Here is a 15,453-nt window from a genome sequence, read left to right as displayed (position 1 = left end):
AACTTTTTTTTATTATATTTCTTTTTCTTTTTCATTTTTTTCTTTCTTCTATTTCCCTTTTCTTTTCCTTTTTCGTTTTTTCTTTATCTTTTTCATTTTATTTTTTTTCTTTTCTCATATTTTTCTTTTTCTTTTCCTTTTTTTTTTTTTTTTTTTTTTTCTATTTTTTTGTTTCTTTTGTTTTTCTTTTATTTTTACAGTTCTAATTCTAGCTTCTATTTTGCTTTTTTCTATTTTTTTTCCTTTTTCACTTCTCTTTTTTGAATTTTTTTTCTTTTTTTCTATTTCTATATATTTTTTTAATTTTTTTACTCTTCTATCTCTAGCTTTTATTTTTAAAAGACAAATATGTATATCACATACACATATTCAAAAAATATACAAAATACATAGCCATACAGATCTGGATATGTATTTACAGTACAAAACACACACACACACATATATATATATATATCTGCATATGTATTTACAGAAATACATATCTCACTCATATGTATATAAACATATTGGACACAAAACATTTATAACAAAAAGGATAATTATATACATATTCATATAGGTAATCAAAAAATATATGATACATATCCAGATCTGTATGACAATTATATATATTACATTACAAAAAAATGCATATAACTCTGCATATGTATTTACAGAATATATGTTTGATCCATATGTATATTACCATACAAAATAATATAAATATGACTCTGATATGTATTTACGAAATACATATCATATTCATATTGAACAATAACAAACATAACTATACTATATATCTTCTTACGTATTTACGAAATATAAAGGTGGCTCATATAAAATAAGAAAATACAAATTCATATCTTAAATAATAACAACTACAACTATGTATATATACATATAGTTAAATCAAAAAATACATAATACATATCATAAACATTACAAAATACTAAAAAATATTATGTTACCCTCTAAAAAAATATATCAACAATAACCATATGTATATAGAAAATACGTCTATACTACACATGGCCCATAAGCTAATAAAATTATAAATACAAATATCTCTTCGATTTTATCGCTTTGAAATCGTATCTAGAAGAATTTTAACCAAGAGACATGTCATTTAATTTTCAGTAAAATTTCTTGAGTTGGGCCCTTGGCGCAACCAGATTTTATTACTCTTTTGGTTAGCGGTTTTGTGGTACTTTCATGGGTTGGAATGGGCGGAATTGGGGCTTGAAATTTTACTTGATTCTCCCATTTTCGTTGACATTCTCTTTTCTCAGATATTTGCATTTTTGGGGGATTTGGAGATGAAGTTTTTTCTCAATCCTTTTTTATTTCATAATTTTCATAATTTTCTTCGAATTATTATGATCCTTCGATCTCACCTCTTCTATGCTCACTGCTTTCTCGACTGAATAGGCATAGAAACAAATTTAAGATCTTCATCTTGTGTTAATCCTCCACAATCTTACAACAAAAAATTAACAAAACCCTAAAAAAATTGCAAGAACACGTTGAACAAAAAAATAAAAAAACATAAAATTTATAAAAAATGTGGAAGAGATAGCATGTAATAATTGTAATTTGACAGTTACCTTCTTTAACGGAGCATGATATTTATCGACAATGTGAAAAAAGTGTGATAAATAGGTAAGAAATTGGAATGAAATTCAAAAAATAAGAACAATTTTAAAAAATGATAAGATTAGAGAGGTAAAATAATGGAGTGAAAATAGGAGAGAAATAAAGTAATGGAGTGAAAACAGGAGAGAGGTAGTGAAACACACATGTTTGAAATTTATGGACTAAAAAATACTATTTTTGCTATAAACTGTAATTTTGAGAAAGTGTTGCTATTTATTGTAATTATAGTCTTAGGTATGCTACTTTTTGTAAATTTTCCTTTCTAATTTGGGTCACTCGGTTCTTTTTAAAAAGAAAAAACTACACAAATAATCAAACTTAAGTACCATTATTTAAAAAAAAATATATCTTTTAAAATATTTCATAATATACAACATTTTGAATTTTTACCCTTGATACATATTATTTCTCTCTTAAAAATGTACAACCTCCTATTTTTCATCCTCAAATTTCTTCATTTCATTTTTAATATTTTTCACCCCCAAAATAATCTTTAACTTCCTCCATTTTTGAGTTTCAATCACTTATCTTTATCCTCTATATACTGCAAACGTCATTCAAGTCAATTTGGTGAAAAGAAAAATTTCTCACCTTTTTAGAGGTGACTTGAATGTTGAAGTTGATTTTAAGAAAGATTACTTTATATTAGTTTCAAAACGCATGTATTATATAGAGAGAGAGAGATGGGCGCTCAAGCCTCACAGTTCAAGATTCTCATCGCGGCCAGGGTCTCGGCTCGAGTCGTGACATTACTTTATTGTTTTTTAGTTACCGGAATGATATATATCAAATATATGTTTCAAGCATATGTATTAAATATATGTATAAGAAAAATGTCTGAAACATATATAAAACACAATATTTATCAACTTTAGTTCTTTGTTACTTCACTAATATCATTCCAATATATGTATGATTACAATTACAGTTCATCAGTTACTTTTCAGTTTTCATTCTAACATAAGTATCAGTGACTTTGCAATTCATCAGTTACTAAATGATTTGTATCATTAACAATTAAAAAGTATCATTACATCTATATGAATCATTAAACATCCTTAACATGTAATATAAATTCTAAACACATGTTTTTCACAAAATTATTTAAACATACAGATAGCAAAACTTGACACATTGCAAATAACTATCATTTGCAAATTCAAATATTATTGAGGATTTAAAACTTTAAATAGTACGCATAACAAGAAATTTCATATAAATTTCAAAGATTTAATTCAAAAATAAAAAATCACACCTTCTTTGAAAAGTAGTTGCAGGTGCATTTGTTATGGCCTTTACGCCTACACTTTCCGTAACAATATCGGCATCGATCTTAAGTTGAAAAACTATTCCAACCATTAAATCTCTGTAAGGTGCTTTTCATGAATCACAATACTGTCAACCTAATACGTGTCGCATCTGATTTGAGAAATCCAAACATTTAAATGTCGTAAAAAAATAGAGATAGTCGACATTGACATGATGAAGAAAAACAAGATAAAGAATTTGTGTAAAAACTGAAGTTTTCAATCGAGTTTGATTTGAAGAGGTGAATGTTTTGATTTTCTATTATTTTGTACATTTTTTGTGCTTTCAAAACTGATGAAATGGAATATACCCCCCAATTTACGGAGATTTTATCGTTTCCTTATTTAGCTAACAGTTTTTTTAAAATGTATCAAAATGCATATCTATCAAGGTCAAATATATCTATATCTATAATTTATATTTATAATATATTAAAAGTGTGAAGGGCTTTAGAAAAGTGAATTGGACTTTTTGCCCTTCATTAAAACACTTTGTAATAGACAAAATCATTTTTTTTGCTATTTTCTAATAATTTTTAAAAATTAAAAATTAATTAAAATTTAGTTATTAAATCTTTCCTTATTTGACTTATGTGCCTAAAATTTAGAATTCTTTTGGAAAAATATTTTACCAATATCGGTCAAGTTTTTCAAAGAATTTTACCAAAATTCATACGTATGGACATAGTGGAAAAGACAAAAAATATTTTTTAAAAAGGTAATCTTCCCTTTTTAAAAATATGTATAAGTATTAAAGTATTTAAGAAGTGAAATAGTAATATAGTATGCGTATGGCATATTTATATTCATACATATGGACATAGTATAAGTAATCTTCCCTTTTTTAAAATATGTAAAAAGTGTTACTATTTTATATTTTAAATTAATTAAAATACTACCTTATATAATTATTTACTTATTTAAAAGAATTAAAACTCCTAATATTCAGTACACTTCTAAATCAATTAAAATACTAAATTACTATCTTATATAATTCTATTTAAGTAACTTTTTATGAACAAAGATTTAGCTCTTAATAATATAGTACGTATTTTTTTTGTTCGTTTGCTTTTTTATTTGGTTTTGATTCAACTTATTTTTCTTCCTTTTGCATACAAGTAGTTCTAATAATTTTTTGCATTCTTTCAGCTGAAAATTTTGATAAAAAAAGAGAAGAATCATGTGACGTTATTGTCAAGGAATGAAGTGGATCAGATGATGATAATCAATTGCTCTATTGGTTAAAAATCAAAGGTTATGCTTCTAATTATAATTCGTAGGAATTGTATACGACACTCAAATAATGATATGCATGTTCTTATTTGCTTTGAACCTAAAGTTCTTCTTCTTCTTCCTCTTCCTCTTCCTCCTCTTCTGCTTCTAATTCTTCTTCTGAAGAAGAAATAATTTTTGAAAAAGAAAGGCAAAGAAAAGACTATCATTGCCATGTCCAAAGAATCACACTTAAAAATTAATAATTTTTATTTTTGCGAATTTCATAACTTTGTTTTCTATAATTTTCATTGTCATCTATATATTGTAAGTAGTTGTTGGTCTAATTTTAGTTCTTGTTCAATATGATAACATGCTTTACAATTGACATTTAAATTATTTGTGATACTTAGCTAAAATTATATTTATTTTAATTTTTAAAATTATTTAATAAAATATTCAAGTTAGTCCTTATTGATTTAAGTAATAACATAATTTGTAAGAGCACTTCAATGAGTAGTAAATGTATACAAAAATAAAAAATTATTGTGTGTACTCTACATCCACAAGATAAATATATTTAAAATTATTTAATCCTATTTCTATTAGAAACTTAATAGTTTCTAGGCAACAATTTTAAATAATTTTTGAAGATAAATTGAATTAGATTAACTTGATATTTTAAAATTATAATATTTAAAATCTATATAATAAGTATTATTAGTCACACTTTTTCTCATGTTAATATGATAAAAAATATATTATTAGATATTTTTTCGAGTTAACACAATTTAAATCTTAAAAACGGAAAAAAATCACAAAAAACTAAAAAAGCGAGTTCTATCTATTCTTACTATCATTAAAAGTGAGAGGTTTTAAATATTTTTATTAATTATTTATTTTAATCTAAGTAGAGTTGTATATAGTATCAAACTCTACTTTGAAGACAACTAATGTTTTTATGTGAATTTGGTTATAATATAAATCAAAGTGTCTGTTAAATAATTTTAACTAAAATTAGGAGTATTCATACACGTGCAAAACATGTATACTAAACTAGTGTATCAAAAAATGTGAAATGTGATATATTAAGTAATTAGGCAAAATTATGTTAAGAATAGTTATTAACACCTTAATGTATAGTGTTTGTGTAAGTTACCCTTTTAAAAATATTTCAATTTTACTACAAATAATGTTTCATTTTTTAAAAACTAAATAAAGTCTGCTTTTTTTATTATTTAAAAATAACAATTAAATATAATTATATAAAAATGATATAATTATTGTATGAAATATGTACCTATATACGATATATGTATAGAATACATGTTTATCCTTTTGAAGTAGGACCTCTGATTACATGTTTTCAAAAGGTTCATTTTGCATTAACTGGTCATTAAAATATTTGATTCCCCAAAAAATAATAGTATCATCTATGAAAAAATCAATTTCAAAATAAAATCAGTTAGAAAGATCAAATATGTATGAAAAATTATATTTGCTTGTCAAAGGCATAGAATACTCACTAACGGAATCATATGAAATGTGACTCATAATTGATATTGAATATTTGAGTGAGATTCTCAAAATTGGAACGTTGAACCATAAGATTTCACTGAGAATAGTTCATATTGTAGTTAAGATTAATTCCTGTAATTCGTATCCTCCAATGATTTCTATAGTTGATCTTAACATGTCAGTGGACTCAAATGGAATACATGTGCGGTAGTATATTGGATCCGAGATTTGTAATCATTCTTTTCGTATCTCGAAAGTACCAAATCTAAATATGTATAGTTCAGCCTATCAAAGAGCATAAAATTATATCATATCAACCTTAAAAACTTATTGAAACCAAAATTTTAAGGAGGAAAGAAATAATTTGAGATTAAAAATAGTGTTTGCTCACTCTACACATGTTCCTAGTTAAGTCATGTTTTTTTGACAACCACATGTGCAAGTGGGGCAATTTATAATCGTGTTGTCATGGAAAGAAGACAGTGAGACACAACAAGTGGGTGTCTTTTGAACTAGTACTAGTTATGAATATGTGCAAGTAACATTCCATGTCATTGCAACCACCCCCTTGAGAACCTCCATCACCTCTTCTTTGACTGCAACAAAGCCAAAACCCTTTAGCTTGACCTTATCAATCATTACAAAGGCCCCACTTCCATAAAACTTGACTGCTTTTCTCCCTCAAATTAGGAGAACACTTGGGCAAACCTTAGGACTACCAACTTTGACAACAATATTCCTTGGTCTACCCTTCTTTCCTACTACCTTTGGAACATTTGAAAAATCAGAAACAATAATGTTTTTAACAACAAACGAGCTTTTCCCTTATTTAAAGATACTTATGCCGAAGCAGTAACATTTGAGTTCTTCCACTTGAACTCCCACACTAACCCCATCCCTCGCAACACTATCACAGTGTGTTGGTCCCCTCTCCAAAGAAATTCCTTCAAACTAAATATTGATGGATCTTGCATCGAGAATACTGAGAAAGGGGGCATAGGGGGAGTGATAAGGAACTCTAGGGGAGAGTGGGTTCTGGTTTTCCTCCAAAGCTTCATGCATGCAACTAATAACCTCATGGAAGTCCTTGCACTGAGACAGGGACTCAAACTGGTGACAGAGCACAACTTGTGCCCTATTGAGATCAACATTGACTCCCAAGAGGTAATTCAAATGCTGCTTAAAGGAAAATTGCTCTATAACCCAATTATTGATGATTGTAGGTCTCTGATAAGAGGATTGGGAGGTCCACCCATTCACCATAGATATAGAGAGCAGAACAAGGTGGCTGCTGCTTTAGCAAAGGAAGGAGCCAAGCGGGACTGCTTTGGAAGTTGTTAATGTTTTGTTGTGCCACCATCTTTTGTAGCCCAAGCTGTATGGGCAGACATAGAAGGGCAATGTTCTCTTAGGAATATCCCTTCCTTTTGAACCCGGCAATGCGCAACTGTTTTTGTAATGGATCCTGACTAGGTCTCCTAAACTACTGTTTTATTTATATATGCAGGTTCATAAAAAAAAAGAATCCTCTTCCATCAGGTGTTAGAAACTTGCTTGGTTTTTCCTTCGTTGTAGGTCCACAAGTGTGCCCAGGTCCTAGTGCCTTAAGGGTGATGTTTTGGGGCAACTGAACTATTTTTTTACTAGTTCCTGCTTGACCAACACTGAGTTAAAATACACTGACATTTTTCTTTGGATCTTGAACCATGAACGAATTATTCCGTCTTGCAATAATATACAATTTGCTGGTTACATAAAGTTCTTGATAACAAGTTGATGATGATTGGATTCCTATTATAACAATGAAGCAGATTCCCTCTGAATCTACAGTTTCCTGCTCTGTGGCTTAGCTCTAACTACACCCCAAGTTACTTTCTTTTTTGTTCATATTCAACTCAATTGCCACTCCTGTGCTTGAATATGTCGATATTTTCGATAATTATATATTGTAAGCATGATCTGTTTATTTCAAAGGACAAACTTTTTAGATCGTTACAATTGTGATTAAATATTTATTTCACCAAATTATTATATTCGCTCTCTATTTTTCATTGTGTTTGAAGAAGTCAAACACCTCCTGCAACATATTTGTTTTTGTGTTGACCATTATTGTTTCTTTTCTAGTTCTTCAATATTTATTTATTTTTTTTACATATTCACCCTGACGATCATTATTCATCTAAAGAAAATGTTTTGTTTTCAACTATTGTTTTAATCAATTCTACATTGAATTATTTCAATTGTATATTATAAATTATATTTCGTGCACCTTATGTGCATCTTGTACACCATATATGCATCTTATGCGTTCGATAATTATCTGTCAAAAATTATTTGAGTAAGCCATATGACTTATTGCATGCAGAAAAATAAATGGACAAATGATTTGGGCCAAAAATTGTAGGGGTGCGGATAACTTGTGTGGTAAAATAAATCTATTATAAGTAGAATGGATCTATTTTTATTTGTGCGTGGATATTTTTTAACTTCTCTAAATATTTTTATTTTGAGTTTATTTATGTTAATTTTATCGATATTCATATCTTGTGGGGTGATTATATGGTAATTGATTAAATGTTTTACTATAGTATTCTTTATTTTTTTCCCTTAGTTTTTGTAATTTTTCTATATTATTTTGAAGGTATTCTAGATATTTTATATCTTTTGTTTCAAAATATCTAATTAGATTATCTTTCATAAGTTTTTCTAATAATATTATTTCTTCCATATTTTGTCTCTAATATTTTAAATATTCATATTCTATCATTTTATCCTGTAGTAATTGCAGAGTTACAAATTTCTGTATAATAATTTATCCTAATTGTACTGTAATATATATCTAATTCTAGATTTTCAATGCTATTTATTATCTTGTGTTGTTCTTCTCGTAGCAAGTTTTTTAAATTATATAAACTATCACATGTACTTTTTCCTAATTTTCTAGGGTTTCTTCTATCCATATTAATTTTTCTTTTAGATTTTTCATTATTTTTCTAATTCGGTTTCTATAATTAATTTCTTCATTTAGATTATCTTGGTTTTCTCTAGTTTTTCTAATATATTCTAACATTTCTTAATCTGAATAATATCCATCTGGGTAATTATCCAGGTATAACTGTTCTATTCAATTTATAGTTTCAATTTCATAGTCTAATACTTTTTCTAATATTATTCTCTTAATATCTATAATTTCTATATCTCTAAGTATATATAAGATTAAGATTTTAAGATTATCTATCATTTAAAATTGGTGAAATACTTTATTATGATATTTTTTAGTTGTTTGTTTTAATCTCATTAATTCTTCTATATTTTCACTAAGAAATTGTATATATTTTATATCTATTTCTCAAAATTCTAAATATACATAATTTATCATAGTTAGTGTGTGGGTTTGGCATGTAAGTATTTATAAGAGTAGTTCGGTAGGTGTGGTATATAATTAATTCTAGTCATAAAATATCTATCAAATATTTTTTCCAATATGATTTTTCTTATATCCACTATTTCTATATCCTTAAGTACATATAAAACGAGTATTTTAAATTTATCTACCATTTCGTCAGATAAATAATTATTCATTTTTCATAAAATTGATATTTTCAAAATATTTTCTTCAATCATGCACATAACAAAATATGATCACTTTAGATTGCTATATACTAGATTATTCTTAAATAACATATTCTTTGGTCACTATTAGCATGGTAATCTGGATACTTTTCCCTTAAACAGCGCCTCTACTTTGGTTACTCCCCTATCACGGCTTTCTTGCCTCACCGGTTTCACCTTTAGGATGACATAGTTCTTAGAAATTTTTCTCCTTTTCCACTTTGCTAATAAACTTCTTAACATGTTATTTTTTTGAATAATTCTACTATAAAGCAACTAACATGAAATTATTTTATCATATTATGATTGTTAGGAATTTATGAATTTAGCTATTCATAACAGTAAATGAATATACCTGTTCTGGTAATTTTGATAATTCTAAGCTTTGTTCCTCCATAAATTTTTCCATTAAAATATACCTATTTTTTTAATAAATAAGCAAAATTTTTGTTGTGGACAAGAGATTTTGTGCTTCAATGTATGAAGGCTTGCCTTCATCTGAGCAATTGCTCGTTTATTTATATTCTTAGAAATGAAAATGCGTACACTGTTTTTCCTTACATCTATCAGCTACTTTACAAAAGTAAGAAAAAAAATATTTCTGCAAAGTCCTAAAGCTAATGTCTAATCTAATAATGGCACTACTTGCCAAAAAAAATCTAATAATGGCACTACTTGCGAAAAATCTAATAATGACACTACTTGTCAAAAAAGACTAAGAAAAGTCAAAAGGCTTAAGGCTAGTTACATGATAATTACGTAAAACTATCTAGCTATTTTAAATCTTCCATATTTCTTTTTCTCCTTGAATTACTTTCTTTGTCTTCTTTCTTTATCCGTAGTTATCTTCTTTTTATTGCTCTGTATCTCCATAATTGCTTCATATCTTGCATCTTCCAGCTGTCGCTTTTATCTTCTTCTATTCCAGTTGAACTTCTGGGACAATATTATCTTCTCCATTATATTTTGAACATTGATGGTCTGGATATTTATGTCCAATTAACTTGCAATATCTGGTTAATGATTCTTCCGAAATAAATTTTTCTCTAATGGCTCTAGCTATAGGTTTTTTCTCTGGATTGAGTAAAGTCAAGATCCATTGCCTAACGTCTTTCATATCTTCTTCTCGTAGTTCCTTTGAATTTGAGTGTAATATTACATTACCTCTTGAATAATAACTCCATATGGGATTTCTGTTGTGATAAATGTTTGCTAACTCTTGAAGAATTGTGGATAGTCCGATAATTCTCTTATTTGCATAAAAATTTTGTATCTCAATTCTAGGTATTTCTGGTTGTGGAATAATATATTTTGGTATAATCATATCTCAGGTCATTTCTATTTTTACAACTTGTATAGGTGATTTAACTTCATCATACAATATCTCTGCTGGTGCAGTGTAAAATTTTATAAAAAATAGATTACCTTTGGTTATTCTTTTAAAAATGTTAAATAAATCATATATTTCTGGTATATTGGATATTTCATTTCCGTCTTGGGTATATATGGTACTAAGTAGTCCATATTCGTAACAGGTTTTAACTAGACTTAGTTTGGTTTTGGGTAAAGCAATTAGCTTATTGTATCCGGTTAGCTTCTGGGGTTATATAATTTGTATATGGTTCTTGGATGTTTATAGCTCTGGGGTTGGTATTTAAGAAGGTTTGTATTTTTGTAAATAATTTCTATGTATGTTCGGGCTGTATAGTTGTAGGTCTTTTTATCTTGGTTTAAACTATCTCGGTATATGGTAATTTGTGGGGTATGAACATAGGATCTTTTGGTGTATTTGGAATAAATTGTTTATCAAATAGCCTGTTTAGGTTCATATTTGTATTTTTTCTAACTCTTTTGCTTGTACCTGCAGAAGTAGATTGACAAACGTTATGGGTTTTATGGAGTGTCCCAACGTCTCCTTCTATCTCTGAAATTTTAATGTCTTCCGATCGACATAGCTCTTCACACTGCTGAGTTAGCTGATTTGTAGCTATAAACTTCAGTTTAACTTCATTAGTCTTTAGCTTTTCTATTTCATTACTCATACTGTCCACTTTCATTGAAAGCGTAGTTAGGGTGTTGAATATTTTTTCTAGAGTATCCTCTTTTATTATATCATTCTGTGTAGCTTTGTCTTGATATGTAGTCTGCAATAACATTTTTGTTAGTACTAATTACTTCAATTATAAATATAAAATTTAATATATTCAAGACTAGTCTCCGAATCTCTTTTATTGTAACTGAATTTTGTATTTTCTTTGTTATCCACCAACGTACCTGTGTATGATCTGTTCGTACAATAAACTTGTTATATACAATATATGACTCAAATGCTAATAAACATTTATATAATGAGCATAATTCTTTTCTATTTATTTTCATTTTATTTCTGTTTCATTAAACGTACCTGAGTAGTATCTACAATGATGTTCTAATTTTTCTTCTTCATATCTATATTTAAGTACTCCTCCATAACTACATTCACTAGCATCTGCTTCTACTATATATATAAATTTTTTATTTTCATCTGGAAATTGTAATTTTGGTAATTCTTTACAAAGTATTTTTATTTTCTGAACTTGTTTTTTATCTTCTTCGTTATACTTATATTCTACATCCTTTTTTAATTTTTTCTGTAAAGGCTTTAGATTTTCTGCTAATTTTGGTATATATTCTCTTACTTGGTTTACTAATCCTAAAAATGATTGTAATTTCTTTTTTGTATCTAATTCTTCTTTTGAATTTATTATTTTTTGTACTATATGTTGTTGCATTTTTACTCCACTTTTATCTATTTGTATTCCTAAAAATTCTATCTGATTTTTCTTTATTTCAGCTTTCTTTTCACTTAAACTTATTCCCGATTTTTCTATTATATCCGTAAATTATTCTAATAGTTTTAAATGTTCTTCTTTGGTCTTTGTATATAATAGTATATCATCTATATATACTATACAATTAGGCAATTGTTTAAAATAACTATCCATAAAATGTTGATATCTACCTGGTGCATTTTTATATCCAAATGGTAGTACATTTCATTCATAAAATCCTTGTGGTACCGTAAATGCGGTTAATTCCTTATATTCTTCTTCTAACTTTAAATGGTAAAATCCTAATTTACAATCAAATTTACTAAAGTAATTATATCCTTGTATTTGTCTTATTTTTAATATCTTATTTGGTATTGGGTATTATATGTCATAGTTTTTGCATTTAAATTTCTATAATCAATAATCATTCTACTTTTTCCTCTTTTTTGTTCACTATGTTTATTTAATATAAATGCTTGGCTATTATGTTTACTATTACTTTTTTGTATATATTGTTTTTCTAATAATTCTTCTATATGCATTTTAAATTTTTTAAATCGTCAAAATTATATGTTAATGGTTTTTGAGTTATTAAGTTATTTTTATCTATTAATTCAATTTTTATAGTGGTTTTATGTTTTTCCCATCCTTTTAATGGATCTTCACTATATAATTGTTCTAATTTTTTCTTAATTATTTCTATCTTACTTATTGAAAATATAGTTATTTCCTTTTTATTTATTGAAAATACGACCAATTCTATTGTATCTTCAGTATTTTTTATATTTTCTAATTTTTGTGTAATTTTTTCACTTCTTCTATCCAATCAGTTTTCTTTCTTATTTTATTAGTAATTCTTTTTGCTCTTACTTTCTGTTTACATGGTGTTGTAAACCACCAATCCATTCTAGTTATTATATGTGGGTATAATTTATCTAAAAACGGCATTCCTAAAAATATATCTTTTGATGTTACCTCATAATTATAGATTTCTTCTATTGTTAATATTTTATCCCATACTTGTGTTTTTACATTCTTAGCTTTATAAGTAATTAAGCTTCCTTCGTTATTAAATCTTTTAACTATTATTGGTGTCTTTAATTTATCCAATTTAATTTTTGGTAAACAATTATATCTACATAAATTAGCTTCTGCTCCTGTATCTATCATAGACATATAATATCTACTGTAATACCCTTCTACTACTATCTTCATTAATACATATATTTCATATCACGTTAAAGCTCTTCTTAAGAATAATTTCTCTCTATTATATGTTATAGATAATTGTGTATGCTCTATATTATATGGTTTTACTTGTTCTAGCCATTTTATTCCTAATATTATGTCTGTTTTTTGCATCTCTTCCTTTATTTCGAATTCTATTTTTATTTTTCTAACTTCTATTGTTATTTCTTTTTCTGCTATATTTTTAGTATTTATTAAGCTTCTTGATAGATCTGGGCATATATTATTGTCAGATTTTATTTCTCATTTTTTATTAGATATCTTGCTATATAATTTTCTTCTTGTCCTGTATTTAAGCATATTAAATATTCTTTTTTATTTATTGTTCCTGTTATGTAATATTGGTTTAAATTAGTTGTTGAACTTGTTTCATAACTTGTTCTTTTTGATAAACTTGATGATTCTGGTTTTTCATAAGTTATTCTTTTTGTTGTGCTTATTCTATTATTTATTATTTCTAAATTTTCTTCTATATCTATGTCTCTATAACTATAATCATTATTATCAATTGTTTTTACAAATTGTTCGAAAGGACTTTCTATTTTTATTTTGTTAATTTTATTTTTTCCCGTTATTTTATGTTTTGTTGTTAATACATATAGATTTTTATATCTTGCTGTAAATATTTTACTTCCTGGGGTTAGTTCTATTCCTGATATTTTCCAATATAATACTAATGATTTATCTATATTTTTATCTGTTATTGCTACTGAATAATTTGCACTTATTATAAATTAAAATTTTTGGTATATTAAATTTCCTTTTATGGCAGTTATTATACTTTTTTCTATAGGTTTTATAATTCTATCATCTGCTAGGTATAATTCTATTGGTGTATCTATTCCTTCTGTGAAACATGTTTTCATTAATATCTCTGTACCTCCTAAGTGTACGTATTTTATTGGGTCTCTAATTTTTATATCGTTTATTTCTTTATTAATTATCCTTTTTGTTACTAGTGGTATACTAGCTTTACCTTTTGCATATCTACAGTCTATTACATGTTCTTTTTGGCTTACTACGTAGTATTCTTCTTTTCTTTTACTAAATATGTTTTTTATTGTTGGTATTTTAAATATTTTCCCTACACTTAAATCTAATTCTTTTCCTTTTATTTCATCAAATATGTGACTATCAAATATTATTTTTTGATCTGTTCCTTCTTCACTTAAATATTCTTCCTTTGTTATTATTTTTATATCTTCTTCATTCATTTAATTCATCTAATTCACTATCTATTTTATTATCTGTTCCATTCTCTGAAATTTCATATATACTGTCTTCACTTTCTAATTCGTAATCTATATACTATCTACATATATTTTGTATTTTCTATTTTTATTTCTGATATTTGTTTATTTTTTGGGTTTTTAGGTAATTTACAATCTCTAGCTAAATGTCCTAATTTTCCGCAATTATAGCAAGTACATTCCTTTATAGATTTATTTTTCCTATATGGTCTTTTATGTTTATAATTTTTTACATAATATCTTTGTCTTGGTTTCTTATACTTAAATTTTGATTTTTTGTATTTCTTATATTTCTTATGCCTTTTTCTTTTCTTATAATATCTTTCTTCGCATCCAAATTGAGGTGTTATTTTATCTTTGCAACATGCTAAATTTCTTATTAATGTTTTTTCCATTTTTATTTCTTGTTTTTTCCATTTTTATTTCTTCTCTATATTTTTCACATAGGTTTCTATACCATTGTTGTAAAAATTTTATTCTTGCTCCTAGAGTATCTACTATTTTTGCTTCATCCCAACTTTTTATTATTTTTGAATTAAATGGTTCAGGTAATTTATTAAAATATAATTTTCTTATTTCTTTACTTTCTTCTGTATTATATGCTCTTTTATAATAATATTCTTTAAATGCGCAAGTATATTCATCTATGTAGCACATATTACATACTGTTAATTTTAACATTAAATTCCTATTTGTATCTTTCTCTTCATGTTCTTCTTCTTCTGTTGTTGTCATGCTACTAAATTCGTCTTTTATAGCTGTTTCATATTTTTTTAGTAATTCTACAGGTGTTAGTTTAGTTGTGGTTGTTGATGATGTTCCTTCTGTGGGTTCTTAAGACTCTTTTACTATTTTCAGTTA

At 26.5% G+C, this 15,453-nt stretch overlaps 1 pseudogene; it reads right to left on the bottom strand.

Annotated features, from left to right (window-relative positions):
• Positions 1-6,059: 6,059 nt before the first annotated feature.
• Positions 6,060-7,628, bottom strand: LOC107846361 (annotated as a pseudogene).
• Between the last annotated feature and the right edge of the window lie 7,825 nt (positions 7,629-15,453).

The sequence above is a fragment of the Capsicum annuum genome, chromosome 11 (assembly GCF_002878395.1).
Source record: "Capsicum annuum cultivar UCD-10X-F1 chromosome 11, UCD10Xv1.1, whole genome shotgun sequence".
Classification (NCBI taxonomy): Eukaryota; Viridiplantae; Streptophyta; class Magnoliopsida; order Solanales; family Solanaceae; genus Capsicum; species Capsicum annuum.
This window is presented reverse-complemented; position numbering and strand designations above follow the sequence as displayed.